The sequence below is a fragment of the Opisthocomus hoazin genome, chromosome 2 (assembly GCF_030867145.1).
Source record: "Opisthocomus hoazin isolate bOpiHoa1 chromosome 2, bOpiHoa1.hap1, whole genome shotgun sequence".
In the NCBI taxonomy this organism is placed as follows: Eukaryota; Metazoa; Chordata; class Aves; order Opisthocomiformes; family Opisthocomidae; genus Opisthocomus; species Opisthocomus hoazin.
Genome location: NC_134415.1, coordinates 84,172,500 through 84,197,842, shown reverse-complemented (window position 1 = coordinate 84,197,842; position 25,343 = coordinate 84,172,500). Strand labels below are relative to the sequence as shown.

Here is a 25,343-nt window from a genome sequence, read left to right as displayed (position 1 = left end):
ATTTCTTATATTTGAGAACATCTCATTTGCTTTGTAATACTCAGAACTGCCACTCTGCTGAGCCATGAAAATATTGGATGCATTTTCACTTTGAGAAAATGAAAGCAGAAAGTGTTTTCAAGCTCTTTCCAATACAGCTGCAGCTTATTTATTACATATAATCATGATTTCTAGTGCATCTCCTCCTCAAAGGCTATACTGATTGAGATATCATTAACCCTGCAAGAAAAATTCCATTTGTGAACATTAAGCTTATTTCTCATTTCAGAATTAAACCATAACAGTCCACTACGACTTCACAGCTACCAAAAGTGACACTGAGGATTCTTCAGAAAAATAGAATTTCTCTTACAAATTTTATAGGTAATTCAAAATGTGCAGTACGAATTAATACCCTATAGGGTTATCAAACATATTAGACTGGTATCAGTATGTAGGACCATAAAAAAATTTGTCTTAAAGCAAGAAAACAATTTTTGGACAGATGAATACTAGGTATTAAATATCTTTTGATTTGGTATTGTGGCTTGGTTTCTTCATTTTTCTAGTTTCTGTCCTACAGCATGGAAGAAATAAACATAACAACACTAAGCAGACATGATAAAAAAAATGCAAGTCAATAAAAGTGGTACAAATTCCTAAGCTAAAAAATTATTTACTTTATCTGATAAAGTACTAACAGAAAAAAATCTTTTAACAAACCAATAGACCTTTAAGTGGTGGGACCAGTGAAACTTGGTTTCCTATGAATTTTATATTACTTATGCTCCTGTCCCAACTCAAATGCATGCACCACCACACTTCCAAAACCTCATGTCTCCCAGAATTATCTCCTCACTTTACTGTTTCATAAATTTTTCCACTGTACCCTTCAGGACAAAAAAAAAATCTTAGAAATTACATCTGTAAACTTCTGCTGATTATCTATGCTGCCATCCGATTATTACCAGCACCTTTGACAACTGTGTTGCCTTTTTCATTAGTTTTATTCCAAATTACTAGCAGGCTGCTCTCCGAAGTTCTGCAACCTCAGTGCAGAACTGTGAAGCTTGTGGACTATTAAATATTCTTCAAAGTCAGTTTCAAAGCTAACATAATGTCTTTACACACCTAAAAGGGCACAGAAGCAGCACCTAATAAGTGACGAAGCCAGAAAGTTTATATTACTATGCTCTTTTGGCCAGCAGACTTGGTATTTTAGAGACAGACTGTCAGTTAAACTGAGGCAACTATTAGGCTTGCTGCCAGAGGAATCCAGCTGACGTAAGACAGAAGCACTGTGCAGTCACCTCCATCCAGCTCAATTTTACAGCCAGAACCCGGTATTTTCCTGCAGACCTCTGCTAAATTATGAGAGATTCCTTGCAGTTTTAAGCTCTAGCTACTAAAAAAAAAAAAAAAAAAAAAAAAAGTGTTATTAGTCCTTCTCTTAAAAAAAATATCCCCCCAAAGCCAGCCTCTATAGCCCAAATATTTTATGCCACTTACTAACATTGCATTTCATACTTCATAAAGCCTGCAAGATAATTGCTTTATAGAGCTTAAAAATCACAGAGATTAAGGCAATTATGCATAATTAAATTTGGCATTGAAAGACTGTTTTCTACATCTACAGTTCTTTAAGCATGTACCTAGCACATACACCTCCTCTCCAAGGCTCTTATATTGAGCAAAGGATGATTTATTTTCTTGTGCAAGTAATTTTTATTTACAGAGATTTGAGAAAAAAAAATATTGCATCGATGTTAATTCATTGATCTGCTTTGTCTGGGGTTTGTAAACTAGATTAGCAATCCTATGTCAAAACTGAGGAGTTTGCTATTGTTAAGCTATTGTAACTCATACACCATTATTTTAAAGCAGGCTAAACAGTTTCTCCAGCAAACTAACTTTAAATGTCTTGCCCACACAGCAGATAGATCTCAGAGGAAATGTAAGAAAATATCGCACATATCAAACATACCATGGAGACTAAATTCCCTGGCAATGGAAGAAGTAAGCAGATTGTTACTTTCTCACTTCATGCAGTGCACAGTAGCACAAAACAGGTGAGCGGAGAGCTGCTGTGCTGCTTCAACAGTCCTTCTCTAACCTTTTTTAATTTCCATTTTTCATAATCTGTTTACTTATCGTGCATACATTAGTGCTAATGAATGTTCAAAAGTGTTAGATACCATAATGTGAGCTTCATTTTCTTTAATCTTTTAATTATATTAATATTCTTTTTTCTGTACAATAGTCATATCTGTTCAAATAATTTCACCCTTCATGCATTTCCTCTCCTTAAAAATGTTTTTTATCTCACAACTCTGCTTTCTTTTAAGAGCAGCCTGATTTCCAAAGACTTTGCAAAATATTTTACCTAAAATTTGAACCTGTATCTGTAATGCTGCATTTGTTGAGCTTCTATGACTTTAGGAGGAAAGCAAATAGTAAACAATGCCAACACTTGCCTTAAAATTAATATGTCTATATAATTTACCACTTGAAGTAACAACATTTTAAAACTGAATATCTTTATATTATTTCAAACAACAAAAATAACTGAAGTTGAAGTAAAAACACATATAAGGTTTTCTTCCCCTACTTTAAAATTTAAAGCTAATACTTACTATGTAAAATAGTTCTATAACTACCACTGCAATCACTTTCAAGGCATATTAATAGCTTTCCTATATAAAGAGAAACTTTATCTCGCTGTACAGAACTGAACCACATACCATGGTTCAGTGCTAAGGCAAATGTCATGTTTGTGGAATTTTATAACACACACATAATACAGGGGTATCATCAGGATATCAGTTTTCAGTGGTTTCAAGATGGTAATACTGAATTATGAATTAAAACCAGAATAAAAGGGGTGGAGAATCTTTGACTCCCGCAATGTGTACAAACTTTTAATTAGATTGTGTGACAGCTATTTTAAAAACTTTAACTGTTTTGGTTGATTTTCTCCCTCTGTACTTTGAAAGCTAACATAAAATATGATATATTGTATATAAAATGAATGTCAACAACATAACTTATGAATCATAATATAAAATACATTGCAAAGCAAACTTGGTGATCATATCATCGCTCATCTTTAGAAATTGGTTTACACATGGAACAATATTTTACTTCGCAAATTCCAATCTAAACATCTCAAGCTATTCAACAAAAGTATTTCCTTCTGTTAATTTTGTATTCGGATTTCAGCTAATTTTTAAATTCATTTTTTGAGCTCCAAATATGAAATTGCCAATTATCTTGTCACAGAAAATTTACATAGAATGGAAACACGGAGGCTATGCTTACGTGTAACACTGGTGTTATCTCTACCATCCCCAGTGACCATTCACTAGAGGAAAACCTACTGAGCCTGTTTTCTGTGATAATATTAGACAGCTTTTCTGATCAGATTTATAGAAACAGACCAGTGACTTACAATTCTTGGCATAGCCTTTTCAATCTTGAGATCAACCTAGAAAAGATTTCATACTCTATTTCTTTTTTGAGGAGCCGTCACTTGAGATAACTAGATAGTTCCATCATACTTGTTTAATCTGCACGGTGTTAAAACTGAAGATAAGAGGGCCAGCTAACGGTGTCTGATGCAGAGAAATATCCCTAGAAAGTAAAGTAACTGCCCGACCACTTGAGGCAAGCCATTTTGCCAGCAGCTTGATACAGCATGGTTCAGTTTGAGACTTGAACACTGTAGATGTCTACGTGCAGATCTTTACAGCTCTAGTAGGAGTCTGAGCACCCTTCACAGCCAGTGGGCAGCAGGCAGCAGGGCTCGTGCAGTGTTTCTGCTCCCGGACCTCCCTGTGTCTCCTCATAGCTGAGGACAGATGCCCTCCTGGCTCCAGTGCCTGAAACGCACCGAACTCCACCAACCACAACAGGAGCTCCGACACATCATGCATTTGTATTTACCACTTGCAGTCTTCTAAAATCTGTGTGCTATAATCTTAGCCTGAAAAACACTCCACTGGCATGTTTCATAGCTAGACTCATGAACAAGAATTATCCTGGAAAGAATCACAGCAAAATAGACCCTCAAATAACTTTCTGTTGCAACAAATTTCTATTGTAACCGACTCAGGTGGCATTGTCTCGACAGTCCCAGATGGCACAATAATAGCTCTTAATTATCACTCACTATTCCAAGTAAATTGGAATTTGCATTATCTGACTTCACACTAATCCCTGCTTATCCTGATACTGAATACCTCCTATCACAGAGAAACTGAAGAAATGATTCAGAAGTTCATGGCCCTATACATAAAAATCAATCAGATCACCCTATAGTTTTAAATGCCTGAACATAACAGAACTAAAGAACATCATAGTAAAAATAGGAATGGAGACTCTACATCCTTTCTATTGGTGACAATGGCAACTCAATCGGGTGCATTATCATAAATTCATGTTGTACTTGTTAGAAACCCCAAATATAATTATACACTTTCCCATAAAATATTACATTCCTATAGCCCTTTCTTTGCCATGGACAAAATTATGCAATACATTCACAGAATCTGTCATCACCACGCTCAGTATGGGTCACAGCGCTACTTAGAAGTATAACAAGAAACAGTTTTCTCCAATATGTGACAAACTTGGTAAGAACATACTATATCTAAAATGTTCCCAAACTGTTGTCAGACAAAGAACGGGATTAAACACCTAGTTAATCTCAGTTTTCCCCAAACAAGAAAAAGGATAGCAGATGTTAAGTGGTGTTTTTCTTATCTGTGCTTCTTCAGTTACTGGTTTCATTTTTAGTTTGAGAGTAAAATTCAAGAGTTTTGCGTTTGATGGAATGAGTTGTCTGTGAAACCTCGAAGTTGTCTGACAGTCCTCAGTACAAATTCAGCATAGAGGAAAAAAGGTTTCCACTAATATCAGAAGAAAGTATAAACTTCATCAGGAATCCAATCCTAGCCCCCCAAAATCCCAAAAGAAAATGCTTCATAGGGTACTGGTACTGCTTCAACTGCCACCTTTACATGCAACATATACTTTATATTACCAAACAGACAACTGAATTCAGGAAAATCTGGATTGCTACTTTAACCGATGGCTTCTGTATTTGCATCAGCCCCTTTATAGTTACAACAAATTTTGATGTCTCTCCTCCAGAAAAAGATAGAAATTCCTAAAGCTATTTTGCGAAGCTGTGTTCAAAAGTAATCAATTCATCCTCATCTCCAACTAATCCCAGTTCTGATGCCTGAAACTAATTTCATATGTATATTTCATAAGTGTAAATACAAACTTGAAAGGTAAAAATATTGAATTTTTATATTTACTATTAACTGTTATTCCAGTAACCAAAACAATTACTAACAGACATAGAAAAATAAATAAAGAAACGAAGGAATAAGAAAAAATTATCTCAGAAATGTCATATGAATGTAGAGAATCCATCTTTCCGGTCAAGCAGAGACCTGCACTTCAGGCTAGATGCCTGAAAGTAGAATGTAATTATGTATTTATTTTTAATTCTCAATCTTCAAAATGCTCTGAAGTGAAACAATGAATAAGGGCCTTTCCCCTACCACAAAATGAACATCATACATGTGCATTAAAAAGTAAGGCCACAAGGTGGCTCTCAATACTCAGCATTGAAAACTACAAAACTGAACATGAAAAAGAATCTTTATTAGCTTTGTTTTCTTAAAATTATAAGTGATATGTTTCACCTCACTTATTCTTAGAAACATTTATTTCCACATATAGACAAATACTTTGAAGAAATTTTCTTTTGTTCCTCAACATCATGAACCCCTATATAAAGAATTACAATGAGAGATTTCCAGACTAAATCTGTAACAGCATCATTTTCCTGTAGTCACATATTTCCCCCCAAATCTGAGCCCTTTTGATAGTTGGAATTCATATATACGTAACTGAAATAATGTATTTACTGTTTTTTGATTGTTAGTTTTCAACTATTTACCAGTACTAGCTACGTTTCATGATGAAAACTGTGTGAAACCTCTACATAGAAGATGAATTTGCATGAGGACAGCATCTTATACATCTTGCTTTTTTCCAACATGCTCTAGCTATATTCTTTATGTTCTTAATTACCATTTTATTTTTCCTTTTATGGGTTTATTAATACTGTGGGTTTTGTTGGCAATCTTCCACCCATTTCTGAATTCATTTTAGTTAAAAAAAAATCTGTTTTCATTTAATGTTTATTTTTCCCACAAGTGTGGAAATCTGAAATTTAAAGAAGCTGGATCACGTAGGAAAAAATAATAAATAGGGCTCTGACTGTCAAACCAGTAAAGAATTATTACTTAATTCTGAACCAATGAATTGCAGTACTCCAAAAGGATAGAAGTCTCTTAGAACCACCATCCTAGATATGTTCCTTAAACAAGAGCTCATGGTGGTTTCTTCAAGGAATATCCTCCCTCACAGAAACAAAATCTAAGAGAATACCTGAAAATAACTACTACAGCTGTTTTGAAATTACACATCCACTGAGCAAGAAAGCAGATATGTTTTCAATGCTACACTGCAGTACAAACACTTTTTCACTACACTAACTATTGTACCAAGAGCCCAGAAAATAATTTCTGAGTGTAAGGGATCATTAAAAGAACTATAAGGAATACTGGTGAACCTATATGAGTGTTTTTAACCCACGAATCACTGGGACAAATGAACATTTTCTTATTGCTTTCAGTTCCACAAGCTTGCAGAAAATCCACATCTGCAAAAAGTTAAACACTGAGCTGTGTTTTCTCTATGAAACACTATTTTCTGCTGTATTAAGTTATGTCCTTAGGGCTTACTCCAAAGCCAACAGTCTCTTCCCCATTAGCTTCAATATGTTTCTCAATGAGATCCATCAAGTGCAAACCAACCAGGACTCTGCGCAATTATTCAGCAATACTACAGTTTAAATGAAAACACGGCAGTACGATGCCAAAGGTTTCAAACTCTTACCAGATTTCTGATTGTTGTCCTTGATAAACATACACAGCACAATACTTGGAAAAAATGATCTCTAGAATTAAAGACTTTGCACTGGAATTCTACATTTGATTACAAAACTCCTATGTATCGAAGCCAGAGGTACCCCCACTGAGAGAAAATGTGCAGTATTTTTTATTCTTGCTGCAACGGCCTTTGATTCCTGAGCTAACTGCTTTTATTATTATTACAAAGAGTCTAGACAGGCTTTTGCAAAGCTTTTGATACCCTAAGTTACAGAACCTACAGGTTTGCCATCCACTTCTCAGTTTTTAGCATTTTGTCAACAGTTCTCAATATTTTAGAGCATCCAAATTTATAAGGAAACGTTGAACTAACTTCCTATGGAAGAATTATTATCCATAGCACACCAATTACTAAACTAGAAGTCATAACCATAACCTCAGAAATAATGACAGTTTTGCACATGTCGAATTCAAATTTCATCTTGTAGTATTACCACTCCCATACAAAATGAATCATACAGCAGCACCTATTGAAAATGACAGATCCTCACTGTAGCTGGCAGAAATCAGCATGGCTTCTTCAAAAATGCTGCTCAAGGTCATTATTCAAATAGATCACATATTTTTAGAGCAGGGCTTGCAACTTTTTATTTGGAAAAAAACCCTTTAATTCAAAAGAAAAACATATCAGAAACCTTGACTCTTTCACGGTTGATGCATGAGATTTCCGAAGTGGAGGCTGAATTTGCCAGTGAAAACTGAGCAGCAGCCAGTAAACGTTGCCTCTCAGAACCAAGATGCTGCAAACTCTTTTCGTCACAAGTACTTTATTGGTGTGGAGGGCAGACTATCTCAGGTCTTGCTGAGTTCAGGCAAGCTGTACACATAACATTTTTCCCCAGGTAACAACTCTTACATTACAGTTATGTAACACCCCTGTTTATTTTTCTTCTCTGAAGATATTTGTTGATTGTTAGGAAAAACCAACTTAATATAAATGTTTTTACTTATCCGTACCTATACAAACTTCATTTTGGTCTTAATCTTCTTGTATCTATTGTAAAACATGGACAATCAGCTAATTTTTTATTAGAACCCTTGCTAAGCTTCATCACAATCTTCCACCATTAAGGAAGTTGCTGGCCTATGTTCACATCTGTATCAGCAAATCACATTTCTGCAATTTCTGCCTTCTGTCACTGAAAAGATTCACCAGAGAAGTTGTGCACAAACTTTTGAAGTCACATATGTAGTTTTCTTACAAAGATGATAAGCCATCACAATACAGCAAAACCTATGTATAGATAAATATTTTCAGAAAAGTTTCAAATACGTTTCATTAGACATTATTAAATGGCTGGGCTGATCAGATGTCTGAACGTGGGATATGCAAAAAATATGTCAGCATTTTGATTTCTATTGCAGGGACCCAAAATATAAGATGTAAGAAACTTACTCGTGAGGTACTGGGCAGAATAGAGGTACAGGGTACCCTGGCTGCACAAGCACTGTCAGAAACATGACAACTCCACCAGATGTTACCATATCTTAGAATCATATCATAGAATCATAGGTTGGAAAAGACCTCTAAGATCATCATGTCCAACCATCCACCCAACACCACCATGCCTGCTAAACCGTATCCCGAAGTGCCACATCCGCACATTTTTTAAACACCTCCAGGGATTGGGACTCAACCACGTCCCTGGACAGCCTGTTCCAAGGCCTGACCACTCTTTCTGTAAAGAATTTTTTCCTAATATCTAATCTAAACCTCCCCTGATGCAACTTGAGGTTATTGCCTCTCATCCTATAGCTAGTTACCTGGGAGAAGAGGCCAACATCTGCCTCACTACAACCTCCTTTCAGGTAGTTGTAGAGAGCGGTAAGATCCCCCCTTAGCCTCCTCCAGACTAAACAGCCCCAGTTCCCTCAGCTGCTGCTTGTAAGTCTTGTTCTCTAAACCTCTCACCAGCCTCATTGCCCTTCTTTGGACATGCTCCAGCACCTCAACGTCTTTCTTGTAGTCGAAGGACCCAAAACTAAACAGCACTCAAGGTGCAGCCTCACCAGTGCCAAGTACAGGGGCATGATCACCACACTACTCCTGCTGGCCACACTATTCCTGATACAAGCCAGGATGCCACTGGCCTTCTTGGCCACCTGGGCACACTGCTGGCTCATGTTCAGCTGGCTGCTGACCAACACCCCAAGGTCCTTTTCTGCCAGGCAGCTTTCCAGCCACTCTTCCCCAAGCCTGTAGCATTGCATGGGGTTCTCGTGACCCAAATGCAGGACCCAACGCTTGGCCTTGTTGAACCTCATACAATTGGCCTCAGCCCATCGATCCAGTCTGTCCAGATCCCTCTGCAGAGCCTTCCTACCCTCAAGCAGATCAACACATCTGCCCAGCTTGGTGTCATCTGCAAGCTTACTGAGGCAGCACTCAATTCCCCTCATCCAAATCATTGATAAAGATGTTAAACAACACTGGACCCAAAACTGAGCCCTGGGGAACACCATTCATGACCAGCTGCCAGCTGGATTTAACTCCATTCACCACCACTCTCTGGGCTCGGCCATTCAGCCAGTTCTTTATCCAGCAGAGAGTACACCCATCCAAACCGTGGGTAGCTAGTTTCTCCTGGAGGATGCTGTGGGGAACAGTGTCAAAGGCCTTACTAAACTCCAGGTCGACAACATCCACAGCCTTTCCCTCCTCCACTACGCGGGTCATCTGGTCATAGAAGGAGATCAGGTTGGTCAAGCAAGACCTGCCTTTCATGAACCCATGCTGGCTGGGCCTGATCCCCTGGCTGTCCTTCACATCCCCACTGAGGCACTCAGGATGAATTGCTCCATAATCTTGCCCAGCACCGAGGTCAGGCTGACAGGTCTGTAGTTCCCAGGATGCTCCTTCTGTCCCTTCTTGTAGATGGGTGTTACACTGGCAATCCTCCAGTCATCTGGGACCTCTCCTGCTAGCCAGGACTGCTGATAGATGATGGAGAGTGGCTTGGCCAGCTCCTCCGCCAGTTCCTTCAGCACTCTTGGGTACTGACACCATTCTTTAGTTCTTATAGATATATTAAATATTTATACATCTTTTATTAGAATAAAAATGGACCAATGGCTGATTAATTGTTGATATCAATATAGATAAAGTAAGATACCATAATGCTTATAATCATTGTTATGGTTTGGCTGCGGCCGGCAACAAAAGCGCCACGCGGCCGCCCCTCCCCCCGCCGGGGTGTGGAGGAGAAAACCGGTAGGTTGGGATAAGGGCAGTTTAACAGAACAGCAAACAGAGGGAAAACAGGAACAACAACGATACAGATAAGGAGAAAACACAACACAAACCGCACAACCCACAGAGCCACCCTCTCGCACCGCCGCTGCGCGCTCCCAAGCCGCGAGTGAGTTCCCATCGCCCCGCTCCCCCCCACGAAAACCCAGCATGACGGCACATGGTATGAAATACCCGGCTCTGTTTGGCCAGGTGGGGTCAGCCCGCCCGGCTGTGCCCCTTTCCTGGATTCCAGTGAAAATTAACCCTGTCCTGGCCGAACACAGGACATTATCCACCCCTTATTCCCAACCATCTACGTCATGCCCAGGTCCCCCATTGTCCAGTTGATCACCACCACTTCTCCTGTCTCCAGATATCATTCCCTTAGTCTATGGATCATCGCTCTGAAGTGTCTGTTGAGTTCATTTAATCCATGACTTCGGGCTCCATCTGTCGTAATGGTCTTCCGTGGCAGGAGAGGTGATGGTGTGGTGATGGGCGGTCACTTGCTGCATCTGGAGCTCACGGCTGATGTATCTGGTGTGGCCTGTGCCCACAATCTGCAGGAGATGTTGATCTTGATGAAGTTGCTGGGTGCCAGTTGTTGAAAACCAGGTCCAGTCCCATCATCGCTGTGCTCTGCTAGGTTTTCATCAAAAAGTCCATCCTCCTTTAATCTGGACGATTCTTACTATGATACCACGGGTATAACATATAACAATTATAACAGTGATAACAGACAGTGACAGGGTTATTTAACAATTAACTTTATACAATTTACTTACGGACTATTCTCGCCCAAAATTGAATCCCCATGAGGTACACACCGGACTTCCCCATCCTTCCACATTACCTACCAGGTACACCCAGGTCCTTGAGCAAAAGCAATCCCGCGGACGGGCTTGCCTTTGCCCGAGGCAGTACTAACCCAAACTGTCTTCCCTAACATGTTCCGCATGTGCCCTACAGGGACTTTTTTCCCTTCTATGGGGTGCTGAGGTTTTGACTGGGCAGGACCAGCCCGGTTGGTGGATCCTCTGGTGTTAACCAACCAGGTGGCCTTTGCTAAATGAGTATCCCAATTTTTGAAAGTCCCACCCCCCATTGCTCTCAAAGTGCTTTTTAGCAGCCCATTGTACCGTTCGATCTTTCCAGAGGCTGGTGCATGGTAGGGGATGTGATATACCCACTCGATACCGTGTTCTTTGGCCCAGGTGTTTATGAGGCTGTTGCGAAAGTGAGTCCCGTTGTCCGACTCAATTCCTTCGGGAGTGCCATGTCGCCACAGGACTTGTTTTTCAAGGCCCAGGATGGTATTCCAGGTGGTGGCATGGGGCACAGGGCAGGTTTCCAGCCATCCGGTGGTGGCCTCCACCATTGAGAGCACATAGCGCTTGCCTTGGCGGGTTTGTGGCAGTGTGATGTAGTCAATCTGCCAAGCCTCCCCATATTTATATTTTAGCCATCGTCCTCCAGACCACTGAGGCTTTACCCACTTGGCTTGCTTGATTGCAGCGCATGTTTCACATTCATGGATAACCTGTGCAATAGTGTCCATGGTCAAGTCCACCCCTCGGTCACGAGCTCATCTGTATGTAATGTCTCTTTCTCGGTGGCCCGAGGTGTCACGGGCCCAACAAGCTATAAAGAGTTCACCCTTATGTTGCCAGTCCAGATCCACCTGAGCCACTCCAATCTTGGCAGCCTGATCCACCTGGTGGTTGTTTTCATATTCCTCAGTGGCCTGACTCTTAGGGATGTGGGTGTCCACGTGACGGACTTTTACAACCAACTGCTCCAGATGGGCAGCAATATCTTGCCACAATGGGGCAGCCCAGATGGGTTTGCCTCTGCGCTGCCAGTTGTTCTTCTTCCATTGCTGCAGCCACCCCCACAAGGCATTGGCCACCATCCAAGAGTCGGTGTAAAGATAGAGCACTGGCCACTTCTCTCGACTGGCAATGGCTAAAGCCAGCTGGACGGCTTTCACCTCTGCAAACTGGCTGGACTCACCTTCTCCCTCGGCCGTTTCCGCGACTTGTCGTGTAGGGCTCCATACAGCAGCCTTCCACCTCCGCTGCTTCCCCACAATGCGACAGGACCCATCCATGAACAGGGCATACTGTTTCTTCTCTTCTGGCAGCTTGTTATGCAGTGGGGCCTCTTCAGCACGTGTCACCTCCTCCTTTGGCAATGATCCAAAATCGTTGCATTCTGGCCACTCCATGATTACCTCCAGAATTCCTGGGCGACTGGGGTTTCCCATTCGGGCGCGCTGGGTGATCAGAACGACCCACTTACTCCATGTAGCATCGGTGGCATGATGCGTAGAGGGGACCCTCTCTTTGAACATCCAGCCCAGGACCGGCAATCGTGGTGCTAGGAGGAGCTGTGCTTCAGTGCCGACCACTTCTGAAGCAGCTCGAATGCCTTCATATGCTGCCAGAATCTCTTTTTCAGTGGGAGTATAGCAGGCCTCGGATCCTTTGTATCCCCGGCTCCAAAACCCCAGGGGTCGACCTCGAGTCTCCCCTGGTGCTTTCTGCCAGAGACTCCAGGTTGGGCCATTCTCCCCGGCTGCGGTGTAGAGCACATTTTTAACATCTTGCCCTGACCAGACTGGACCAAGGGCTACGGCATGAACTATCTCCCGTTTAATTTGTTCAAATGCCTGTCGTTGCTCAGGGCCCCATGCAAAATCATTCTTCTTCCAGGTCACGTGGTACAAAGGACTTACACTCTGGCTGTAATTTGGGATGTGCATCCTCCAAAAACCCACAACACCCAGGAATGCCTGTGCTTCCTTTTTCCTGGTTGGTGGAGACATAGCTGTTATTTTGTTGATGACATCCATTGGGATTTGATGGCGCCCATCCTGCCATTTTATTCCCAAAAACTGGATCTCTTGCGCAGGTCCCTTGACTTTACTTCACTTAATGGCGAAACCGGCTTTCAGAAGGATCTGAACTATTTTCTCCCCTTTCTCAAAAACTTCCTCCGCGGTGTCACCCCATACAATGACGCCATCGATGTACTGCAGATGTTCTGGAGCTTCACCCTTTTCCAGTGCAGTCTGGATTAGTCCATGGCAAATGGTGGTACTGTGTTTCCACCCCTGGGGCAGTCGATTCCAGGTGTACTGGATGCCCCTCCAGGTGAAAGCAAACTGTGGCCTGCACTCTGCTGCCAAAGGGATGGAGAAGAATGCATTAGAGTTGTCAATTGTAGAGTACCACTTGGCTGCCTTTGACTCCAGCTGATATTGAAGTTCTAGCATGTCTGGCATGGCAGCACTCAGTGGCGGTGTGACTTCATTCAGGCCACAGTAGTCTATTGTCAGTCTCCACTCTCCAGTAGATTTTCTCACTGGCCATATGGGACTATTAAAGGGTGAGCGAGTTTTGCTGATCACTCCTTGACTCTCCAGCTGGCGGATCAGCTGATGAATGGGGAGAAGGGAGTGTCAGTTGGTACGATACTGTCGCCAGTGCACCGTTGTGGTCGCGAGTGGCACCTGTTGTTCTTCAACCCTCAGCAACCCCACAACAGAAGGATCCTCTGGGAGACCAGGCAAAATGGACAGCTGTTTAATTTCTTCCGTCTCCAAAGCAGCTATGCCAAAAGCCCACCGATACCCCCTTGGGCCCTTGAAATACCCTCTCCTAAGATAGTCTATACCAAGGATGCACGGAGCCTCGGGGCCAGTTACAATGGGGTGCTTCTACCACTCCTGCCCAGTGAGGCTCACTTCAGCCTCCAATACACTCAGCTCTTGGGACTCCCCGGTCATTCCAGAAATACAAGTGGACTCTGACCCTTTGAAATCTGATGGCATTAAAGTACACTGTGCACCAGAGTCCACTAGAGCTTTATACTCTGTGGATCTGACGTGCCAGGCCACCGAGTCCACACCGTCCAATAGACACGGTTGTCCCTTTCCTCCATCTGGCTGGAGGCAGGGCCCCTCTAATCCTGGTCAGATAATTTGCTGCTCACCTGCTGTAAGAATGACTTGGAGGTCTCTTCCAGAGGATCAGAATCAAGATCAAACTGTCTGCCTGGTCTGGAGAGCTGACTGCTGGAAACTGGAGTGGCATTTTTCCTAACAGAATCCCCTTTTGTGATTGTTTTACCTTGCGACTCACGCACTTGTGCCTATAGACTTGAGGTAGGTTTTCCATCCCACTTCCTCATGTCCTCTCCGTGGTCATGCAGGTAAAATCAGAGGGTGCCTCGTGGTGTATAGCCTCTATATTCTCTCTCCTGAGCAGAGGAACGCCTGCCCCTAATAGCTGAGATACTGGCCCGTACAGGTGGGGAGTAGGATATATTCTCTTTGATTTGCCGCACCTCCCGGGCCAGTTTCTCCACAGCTGAGACAAGGGAGGAAGAGAGACTTTCCTCATATTGCCGGAGTTGGACAGCCACCTCATCCACTGTTGGTGCCTCCTTACCTTTCCAGTCTACGACTGCCAGTGAGTTGGCATATGAGGATGGTGCACTGCGCACAAACTTCCTCCACATAGATGCTGTGCACTGGACTTCATCTGGGTCTGTGGGTACCTGCTCATCATCTGGTTCATAATAAACCAGCTCCCGCACAGCTAATTCCCTCAAGTACTGAATACCCCTTTCCATATTGGTCCACCTGACAGGATAACATACAAAATTGTCACTGAAGGGGTACCTCTCCCTCACACCTGAGAGCAGCCAACTCCAGAGGCTGAGGACTTGTTCTTTTTTCCCAATGGCCTTGTCAATGCCCCCATCCCTGGCCAGGGATCCCAGCTGCTTGGCTTCCTTGGCCTCTAATCCAAGCTGCTGGCCCCGTTATCCCAGCACCACAGCAGCCAGGTGACAATGTGCTCGCCTGGGTGGTGGCTGAAATTTTTCCGCATGTCTCACAGCTCGCCCAGGGACAGGGGACAGGGACCGGGTGATGATCTCTGTCTCTGTCTCCCGCGATGACCCTGGCTCATTGTCATCCCTCCTGGAGCGATCTGCTCTCTTTGTGTCTTTCTTTAGTTTTACGAGGGTGACTGCTGCTGGCACAGGCTGGTCATTGGGCTCAGCCGCGATGCCTGCAGCTGGAGCTGGGGCTGGAGCCGCTGCCTTGCCTGCTGGGGAAACCGAGGCAGACCCTGCAGCTGTGGCAGCAGCAGCCGTGGTGCCGGTCGGGAGGGCTGTGACTGCCTGCTGGGCTGGAGAAGCTGCAGGGCCAGCTGGGGGGGCAGTGCCAGTCACAGTGCCTGCCGCTTCGCTTCCCTCCCTTTCCCCTTTAAGGCACTGAATCAGGTTGAACAAGGCTCGGTAGGTGTGGGCCAGACCCCAGCACATTGTGGTGATTTGTGTCTCTCTGGAGTTCCCAGGGTGGCAGCACACTTTTTGCAGATATTTTACCAGTTTGTCCGGATCCTGCACTTGTTCAGGTGTGAGTTTAAAAAACACCGGAGGTGCCCACTGCCCTAGACACCTGCCCATGCTGTCCCACACACCCAGCCTCTCAGAGCTATCTGGCCACGGGGCAGGTCTCTGTATGATGTTCTTAACTACTTGTTTAACCCCAAACAAGACCCAAAACTCATTCAGGAGGCATAACAATAGGAGCAAGCTGGCCTGAGCATCCCACGGGTACTCGAAATTCTCCAAAGCTGTTAGGACCAGCCTGAAGGAGAGAGGGGGGGTGAAAGAGTAGGGGAAGGTATCCCCTCCGGTTTTCCCCACAGATTGGGTTTGATTATTAACAAATTCTAAGACATAGGATCCAAGGTATGGAAACGACCGCGGTGGCGCATGCAAATACAAGCCTAATTTCATGCACATTGATGTTATCATGTCATAAGTCGATATCACACAGTACAGCAAAATTGTCATCCTGATCTTTTTCCCAGCGATGATGAACAGCACAGCAGTGAATACATACTGCAAATACCACAGTAATCTGATAAAAGTCAGAAACATTTTTTACCGGCGACTATTTAACTAACACAATAAATGCCTATAACAAAATTTAACAAAATCTAAGAAAGCTGTTTTAACACATGCTGCTCAGCCCTGCCGTTATGCCCGCCCCACGCTTGGGCACCAGATTTAATGTTATGGTTTGGCTGCGGCCGGCAACAAAAGCTCCACGCAGCCGCCCCTCCCCCCGCCGGGGTGCGGAGGAGAATGGAAAAAAACAGGCAGAAACTGGTAGGTTGGGATAAGGGTAGTTTAACAGAACAGCAAACAAAAGGAAAAGGAACAACAACGATACAGATAAGGAGAAAAACACAACGCAAACCGCACAACCCACAGAGCCGCTCTCCCGGCCCGGCCCGGCACCACGTGCTCCCGAGCCGCGAATCCCCCGACTGGAACCCAGCATGACGGCACATGGTATGGAATACCCGGCTCTGTTTGTCCAGGTGGGGTCAGACCGCCCGGTTGTGCCCTTTCCTGGAGTCCGGTGAAAATTAACCCTGTCCTGGCCGAACCCAGGACAATCATGTACTGATTTTAATATATAACATATATTACAAAAGTAATCACAGTTTAAGTTCCACTACTTCTTACTTAAGAAAATTAAATATTCAAAATCTTTGCTAAGATCTCCTAACTATTATTGACTATCAAAAGAACAAAATATTCTTCCACAAAGACAGGATGATGCTGAAAAATTTTACTTGTCTAATTAGAACTGCTTTAAATGTGAACTATACGAGGAAATATAAATTCTAAGCCAAATACTTTCAAATCTGAATGTCTTGCATAAATTTTCTTTGGAAAAGTTTTCAGGCCATATGCACATCATCTGCAAATATGTCAAAACAGGATCTGTCTTGCTTGTCTATTGTTGTTTTTCTAGTTTTCTTTACAGGTTAGGAATGATTTTACCCAACAAAAGTCTGAAGCCGAATAAAACGACTGCCTGAAATGCATTCCAATTCATCCCACACATTTGGTGTCCAAATGTTCTAGAAATATCACTCTAGTTCTTCATATCCCATTCTAGAGAATGTATTAGAAGCATTGACAGTAGGGACCTCAAATCGCTTTTCCATTTGGAGTATGGTAAATACCAGGGCATGGCACTTCCAGGTTTTTAGAATTTCTTAAAGTAAGTAGTGCATATACTATATATATGACTGTTGCTTGGAGAAGAAACAGATTCTGCTGGTTCCACAGCAGCTGGCAACATAACAGCCATACTGATAGAAGGGACCGTAAGAAATGTGAAACTATAACAAAAAGCCTTAATATTTTCTAGTTTTTAGTAGTCTTTAGTACTGTAACTTGTATTTCTGCATGCATAGTGATCTAACAATATAACTGTTACACTAATCCCTGTTTTCTCATTAAGGAATGTAGTGGAAGGACATGGGCACAAGCTATGACTTAGTCGTTAGACAAAATAATTAAGTGAAACAAAAGTGGTCTTGATTCTCAGCAAATAATTGGGATAATTGTGGGATAAAAGAGACTCCTAAATAACTCTACTCCAGACAGCTCAGCCTTGGGAGGGCAAATGCGCTAAGCTACAGAGATAAGGAGGCACCAAGAGAGCAACAAGACTGGAGCAAAACAACCTGAAGGACATGATATACGTGATGCTAGAACTGAGTTTGCACAGAAACAAATGTCAATCAGTGAACAGCGTGATGAAGAGGATGGGCCTTCATCTTGGGACCCCTGAAGGCCACCCAAAGATACTAACAGACATGCGTGAAAGATATTTACATATGCTAATTAGTTCCTAGAAATATAATGAATAATTACCTGTGTGATTGTATTTAACCTGAAGCAACAGGGTGTCTGGCGCGCATGTTTGGAGGAGAAATCCCCCGTGTGCCCGGTGCCGCAATAAAGAATACCTGCTTAACAGTATACATTGTACTGTTAGGTTTTTCTTAGCAGATCTTCGAATCAATACAGGACATCATAAACCAAATCTTGCTTCTTATTCAAGTTCGTTGACCTAATAAATAAGGTTAGTATTTGACAGGAAGGAAATATCCTTGGAAAAAAACTTACTCTGGTGCCAGTGTTGTTCAGTATGTCTTATCCGAGCATGAAAAATGAATTAGTTTAAGACCTTGTTCTACCAAAAGCCTAAGAATTTTCTTGTAATTTTATGTAAATAAAATTTAAAGTTCTAGAAGTTTACACATTTTCCATTTTTTATTTTTGTGGACTAAAATTAATTCTTTATCTACTTGTACTGTTGGAGGAACCAACAAGGAAAGGCGCGCTGCTGGACCTTGTGTTAACAAACAAGGAGGGACTGGTGGAGGATGTGAAGGTCGGAGGTAGACTTGGCTGCAGTGACCATGAAATGGTCGTGTTCAGGATCCTGCGTGGAGGAAGCAGGGCGATAAGCAGGATCAAAACCTTGGACCTCAGGAGGGCTGACTTTGGCCTCTTCAAGGAGCTACTGGGAGGAATCCCGTGGGCCAGGGCTCTCGAAGCCAGGGGGGTCCATGAGTGCTGGTCGCTCTTTAAACGACACTTCCTCCATGCTCAGGAGCAATGCATTCCCCCGAGAAAGAAATCGAGCAAAGGAGGCAGGAGACCTGCATGGTTAAACAAGGAGCTTCTAGCGGAGATCAGGCAGAAGAGAAAGGTCCATGGAATGTGGAAAGAGGGGCAGGCCACTTGGGAAGAGTACAGGAACGTGGTCAGAGCATGCAGGGATGCGACGAGGAAGGCCAAGGCCCACCTGGAATTGAAGCTGGCAAGAGATGTCAAAAACAACAAGAAGGGCTTCTTCAACTACATCAGCAGCAAAAGGAAGGCTAGGGACAATGTGGGGCCGCTGCTGAATGAGGCGGGTGTCCTGGTGACGGAGGATGCAGAGAAGGCAGAGCTACTGAATGCCTTCTTTGCTTCAGTCTTCAGTACCAAGGCAGGCCCTCAGGAATCCCAGGCCCCGGAGGTAAGAGAAGAAGCCCACAGAGAGGACGACTTTCCCTTGGTCGAGGAGGACTGTGTGAGGGATCGCTTATGCGATTGGAACGTCCACAAATCCATGGGCCCTGATGGAATGCACCCACGAGTGCTGAGGGAGCTGGCGGATGTCATTGCTGAGCCACTCTCCATCATCTTTGAGAGGTCCTGGAGGACAGGAGAGGTGCCCGAGGACTGGAGAAGGGCCAATGTCACTCCAATCTTCAAAAAGGGCAAGAAGGAGGACCCAGGGAACTACAGGCCGGTCAGCCTCACCTTCATCCCGGGAAAGGTGATGGAGCAGCTTATCCTGGAGGTCGTCAACAAGCAAGTGGAAGAAAAGAAGGTTATCAGGAGTAGTCAGCATGGATTCACCAAGGGGAAATCATGCCTGACCAATCTAATAGCTTTCTACGATGACATGACTGGCTGGGTAGACGAAGGGAGAGCTGTGGATGTTGTCTACCTAGACTTCAGCAAGGCTTTCGACACAGTCTCCCATGATATCCTCCTAGGGAAGCTGAGGAAGTGTGGGCTGGATGAGTGGTTGGTGAAGTGGATTGAGAACTGGCTGAATGGCAGAACGCAGAGGGTTGTCATCAGCGGCACTGAGTCTAGTTGGAGGCTGGTAACTAGTGGTGTCCCTCAGGGGTCAGTACTGGGCCCAGTCTTGTTTAACTTCTCATCAACGACCTGGATGAAGAGTTAGAATGTACCCTCAGCAAGTTTGCTGATGACACCAAACTGGGAGGTGTGGTAGACACACCGGAAGGCTGTGCTGCCATTCAGCGTGACCTGGATAGGCTGGAAAGTTGGGCAGAGAGGAACCTGATGAGGTTCAACAAAGCCAAATGCAGGGTCCTGCACCTGGGGAGGAACAAGCCCATGCATCAGTACAGGCTTGGGGTGGACCTGCTGGAGAGCAGCTCTGCTGACAGGGACCTGGGTGTCCTGGTGGATGACAGGTTAACCATGAGCCAGCAGTGTGCCCTGGCTGCCAAGAAAGCCAATGGGATCCTGGGGTGCATCAAGAAGAGTGTGGCCAGCAGGACGAGGGAGGTTCTCCTTCCCCTCTACACTGCCCTGGTGAGGCCTCATCTGGAGTACTGTGTCCAGTTCTGGTCTCCCCACTTCAAGAAAGATGAAGAGCTACTGGAGAGAGTCCAGCGGAGGGCTACAAGGATGATGAGGGGACTGGAACATCTCCCCTACGAGGAGAGGCTGAGGGAGCTGGGCTTGTTCAGCCTGAAGAAGAGAAGGCTGCGAGGGGACCTAACAAATGCTTATAAATATCTGAAGGGTGGGTGTCAGGAGGATGGGGCCAAGCTCTTTTCAGTAGTGCCTATTGACAGGACAAGGGGCAACGGGCACAAACAGAAGCATAGGAAGTTCCGTCTGAACACGAGGAAGAACTTCTTCACTCTGAGGGTGACGGAGCACTGGAACAGGCTGCCCAGGGAGGTTGTGGAGTCTCCTTCTCTGGAGATATTCAAGACCCACCTGGACAAGGTCCTGTGGAGCCTGCTGTAGGTGACCCTGCTTCGGCAGGGGGGTTGGACTAGATGACCCACAGAGGTCCCTTCCAACCCCTACTATTCTGTGATTCTGTGATTCTCTAATTTTATCCAACAATGAAGGCCTGTTTGGTGTGATGGGGACAGTGAACATTTAGTTCTTCTAAGAATTCATACTTTAGCATTGAAATTCACAATAATTTGGTTGTTCAAAAGAGATTTGGCAAATTCAGGCAAAATTATAGTTTTACTGCGATAAAGGTGATGTGCAATGGTATCTGTACATCCTAAGGCATAGCTGTTTGTGATTTTATATAATAGAATGCTTTTCTCCAGGACAATGACTTCCAATAGGCAGAGATTCTTCTCAATCTTGGTTGACTTTTGAAATTCCAGTTCAAAGAAGTTTAATATGAATTCAAAACAACCAGAAGATAAAACTAAACGCTGTAGATATCAAAGCTTCCATATCTTCTGTCCTACTACGGAGAAATGTTGATAATCTAAAAAATATATCTAGGACATGCTAAAAACCAGAGACTGACTATACATATAATACAACTTAAACTAGAAAAATAATGGAATTGGCAATTCTCTGGAAAAAAATGTGCACAATTTTCCAAAAGTATGCTTAAATACTTTTTGACCTATTTTATTTTGTTGTCTCCAATTCACCTCCTGCTCTCCGTATGTGGTATTAATAGTCTGTGGATCAAATTCAGTTCACTCACTCTTACTGGTTGCTTTTAATTGCTCTATGATATAAAATTCTTAGAAGCGTGCACTCATTTTATTCGTCATTTCACAATTCATTTTAACTAGATATCACTGCAAGCTTCAGTGCAAAAATGCTTCTGTCCAGTTCTGATCTACGGTACATATGGTGCAAATAAACTAAAGAAATAGTTAAAAAGCCCAACCAAAATTGCCTAAATCATGGTATTTGGGGGAGCTGAAAGTGGAAAGTGGATGACAACTGACACAGTGAGCATAAACAGCTAAAGAATTCCATCAAACCATACTCAAACTCAACTGGATTTGGAAAGCTTTCTTATTTTGAAAATAAATGAAATTAAGAATATGAACTGAAGTGAAATTTAGTATTTTTCTCCATCTGGTAAGAAAATCATGTTTTCTAAATAAAAAATTGAATCAAGCATCTAAATGTACCTTGGGAAAAAAAAATCTAATGTTTCCTGCAGTCTGGGTTTAACAGGTGGAAATCTATCAACAGGTAAGTGAACAGAATATTTCATGCAACAGGTGAATTTATTTAATTGCACTCATTCTAAAAATGTTTTTAAAGAGAGTGTGAGATAGTTTCCCATATTGCAGTGATGTTTTCTATCAGATTAGGTGTTTATGAACAAATTTTTTTCACTTATGACAGGCCAAAAACTTAATTTTTAAAAATTCAAAGTCTAAAGTCTATACATTTACAGTTTTACAATACAAACAAATGAATTCACACGAATCCTCAGGTAGCAAAAGAAACATGGTCATTTTCATAGCGATATTGTGAAGGAAAAACTTCAAGCAACCCTAGAAGAAAGCACATAGATTTATTCTACAGGATAACTGTGAACTGCAGGCTTTGTTCTTAACTGTATTTTAGGAAAGGCAACTACAAAGTTATGTTCTGTGATGGCCTGCATCTTTAAAGCAATGACCAACCACTTAAAACTCCCACATTATCTCCTTCATTTACAACCCCAAAGAACAGTACTTTGAGACTTTTGCAATGATCCTTTGTAAGTCAACTGCAATGCTAGAGAAAAAATGAAAATCGAATGCTATTCACTGGACCCTAGAAAATTTACTTTGTTTAGTTCCTGTAAAAGAAATCAAATGTAGTTTCTAACAGAATGTCAATCACTGAACGGTATCAAGTCTGTTAGAGAATAACTGCCATGAAATACAAAGTACAACTGATCATCAACCAGCAGCATTTACTGTCAGTGCACAAGGCAGAAAAACCACAAATTCTTATTAACTTTTCAGTCATTACTCTTCATTACTAATAACCACTGTAGCTACACAATTTCCTGTCAAATGAATTCCTTAGTAGATAGGAACTTTTTAAATAGTATTTTCTAGTCAGCATACAGTTGGACAAGGTCCTGTGCAGCCTGCTGTAGGTGACCCTGCTTCAGCAGGAGGGTTGGACTAGACGACCCACAGAGGTCCCTTCCAACTCCTACTATTCTGTGATTCTGTGGTTTCCATACTAAGTTACTTAAATTGCAAGTGACCAGAACCATTCGGTGCATCCTGTAAAGAAAAGGTGCCTGAAAAATATGATTATTGTCTACGGCCTCACTGTGAACATATTGCACAAGATTATATGCAGCCAAGAACTAAGTGGCACATCTTGCAAAAGACCTAGGGGTCATTAGTAAATTAAGCATCTCTTTTTTAACTTCTTGCCTGCAACAATCCCTAGGGCATGAAAGCAGCTGAAAATACCTAAGCCAACCAAGCTCTTTGAGAGAGGGCTGAAGAGAGGCTAGGGCAGAGAGTGCCTATGCTGACTTTAACATTATCTTATAATTTTTTCTTGCTGGAGTGTTCACAGGCAACCAGATATTGCCAGCCTTTGAACCTGTTAAATGACAGAAGAAAATACAAAGGAAAAGAAACTTTATCCTCTCAAGAAATCTTACGTATTTCTAATATATACCAGAACTTCACTACATATGGTGAAAGCAAGCACTGGGAAAAATCAAAAGTGGGTAGTAGTCCTGTAGCTACTCGATATCCACATATGCTTTATGTAACAATGAGATTTCAAGTTGAAATCTTCTTATCCAGGGAAGTTATCAATCAATTACTATAAAAAGACACAACAAACTTTTTCTTTCCGACCTGGATTATGTGTTAAAACATTCTAACTTGAGCTAATTGAAGGACATTTCCACAGTCAAAGGAAAAAAGAATGCTGCATGGCCTTTCTCTCTGTCAGTGCCCCAGAATGAGGTTAAAACTTCAGGAAAGACAAGGAGATCACAAATCCTTATGTAAGAAACAGCTAAGAATGCATAGGAAAATGGTTAAATGCATTATACTTTCAATACATTCACTTATTTATACTGAAATAAGTTAGCTTTGCAGTAATAGCCACATTTATGTTAATTTTAAGGAAAAAAATACACATATGCTGCTACTGACTGTGCAAACTTCTGTGACTGCAGAATCAATGAAATAAGTTGCTAGAGGTTCTCACTACAGTAAGTAATGTGGCAACCTGACATTAAGGAACCTCTATTAGCCCAACATTGTTCCCATATCCCAGAAAGAAGTTTTAGCGTATTGTAATCAAAGATCTTAAAATCTTAGATCTAAATAAAATTAACAATTAAAAATATTTTTTTTATACAACACAACTTTGAATTTCAGTTTCTATATTTATAAGCACAAATAAAGAAGACATTTTTTTACAAAATGTATTTACCTTAAGATCTGAATTGACTGATTGCAAACACTGCACTACCTTGCAGGAGGCTGTGATAGACTTCATTTAAGGAAAGAAGCTTAATCATATTATAAATATGACAACAGTTTCAAATGATCTTACTAAGCACATTTAGTATTTAATAGGAAATTTTGTCAACAATGAAAGGGGATGCTATAGGCAACACATTATCCTACAGTTTATCAGAGCATTTCCATGCAGGATTAGTAAGAAAAAGCATTAAATCTTCTATTTATGGTAATGAAATCCATTATCAATTTTAACCTGAATAACTCTGAAATTGCTGAAAAGTTGTGTACAAAAGTATAAAATGTCTTTCTGCAGTTCCTTGAACAAAAAATCCAGCACCCCTGTCAGCTGTATTTGTAACCTCAGAGACCATTCTAGAAAAAGATTTGCTAACCCATTTTGCTTTTAGGAGTCCCATTACTAACATAGCACAGCTTCTGGAAGTAGAACAAAGATTCATGAGGCAGCTTTCTAGTGATAAACAGGATAAAACTAAGCATTGTTGCATATCAAGTTGAAGCTGATGACAGATAAAACAGAATATATGATCAACCACATAGATTAGGAAAAACAAAAAGTCCATCTTATTTTTCACAGGATAGCAGAAAACTGTTACTTGTTACCTCAGTGCTGTTAACTATCAGAGCTTGAGACAAGCCAACAAATCTGAAATCCTTGGATCAGAGACTGATTTTCAGAAAGATACTTGATAACAGAATTCAGTCTATACCATATATTTTATAGTTTCTGAATCATAATAGAACCCCTAGAAAATCCCAGTAGACTGTACACAGTGTACAGGAGTACACAGAACTACAGACAGGAAATAGAACTACAAATCTAAAGCTGTGCAAATACAATTTATAGAGTGACACTTAAAAAAGTAACTATCACAATAACAGAAATATACATCAAAATGTCAAATGTTTTTCCTTTTCAAAGGTCAGGAAAAGCAAAAGCAAAAAGAAATTGTTTACTGCGTCTGTCTACGTTTTATTTCAGTTTACAATAGTTAACACTTAGGTTAACTCTAATATATAGCAATACTGCTAAAAAAACTGAAGGCAACATTTTTATATTGTTCACAGTTTATTTCTCTGTAAATAGCCCTCTCCAAAATCTAAATGTACTTCTAAATAACTCTTAATACTAAATTTCACTGCTCAGGATTCATTAAAACAGTA

The 25,343-nt window shown here is 42.1% G+C and overlaps 1 protein-coding gene across 2 annotated transcripts in view; it reads right to left on the bottom strand.

Annotated features, from left to right (window-relative positions):
- ASCC3 (activating signal cointegrator 1 complex subunit 3) overlaps positions 1–25,343 on the bottom strand; it is a 307,731-nt gene that overhangs the window by 115,612 nt on the left and 166,776 nt on the right. The gene's annotated exons all lie outside the window — the stretch shown is intronic.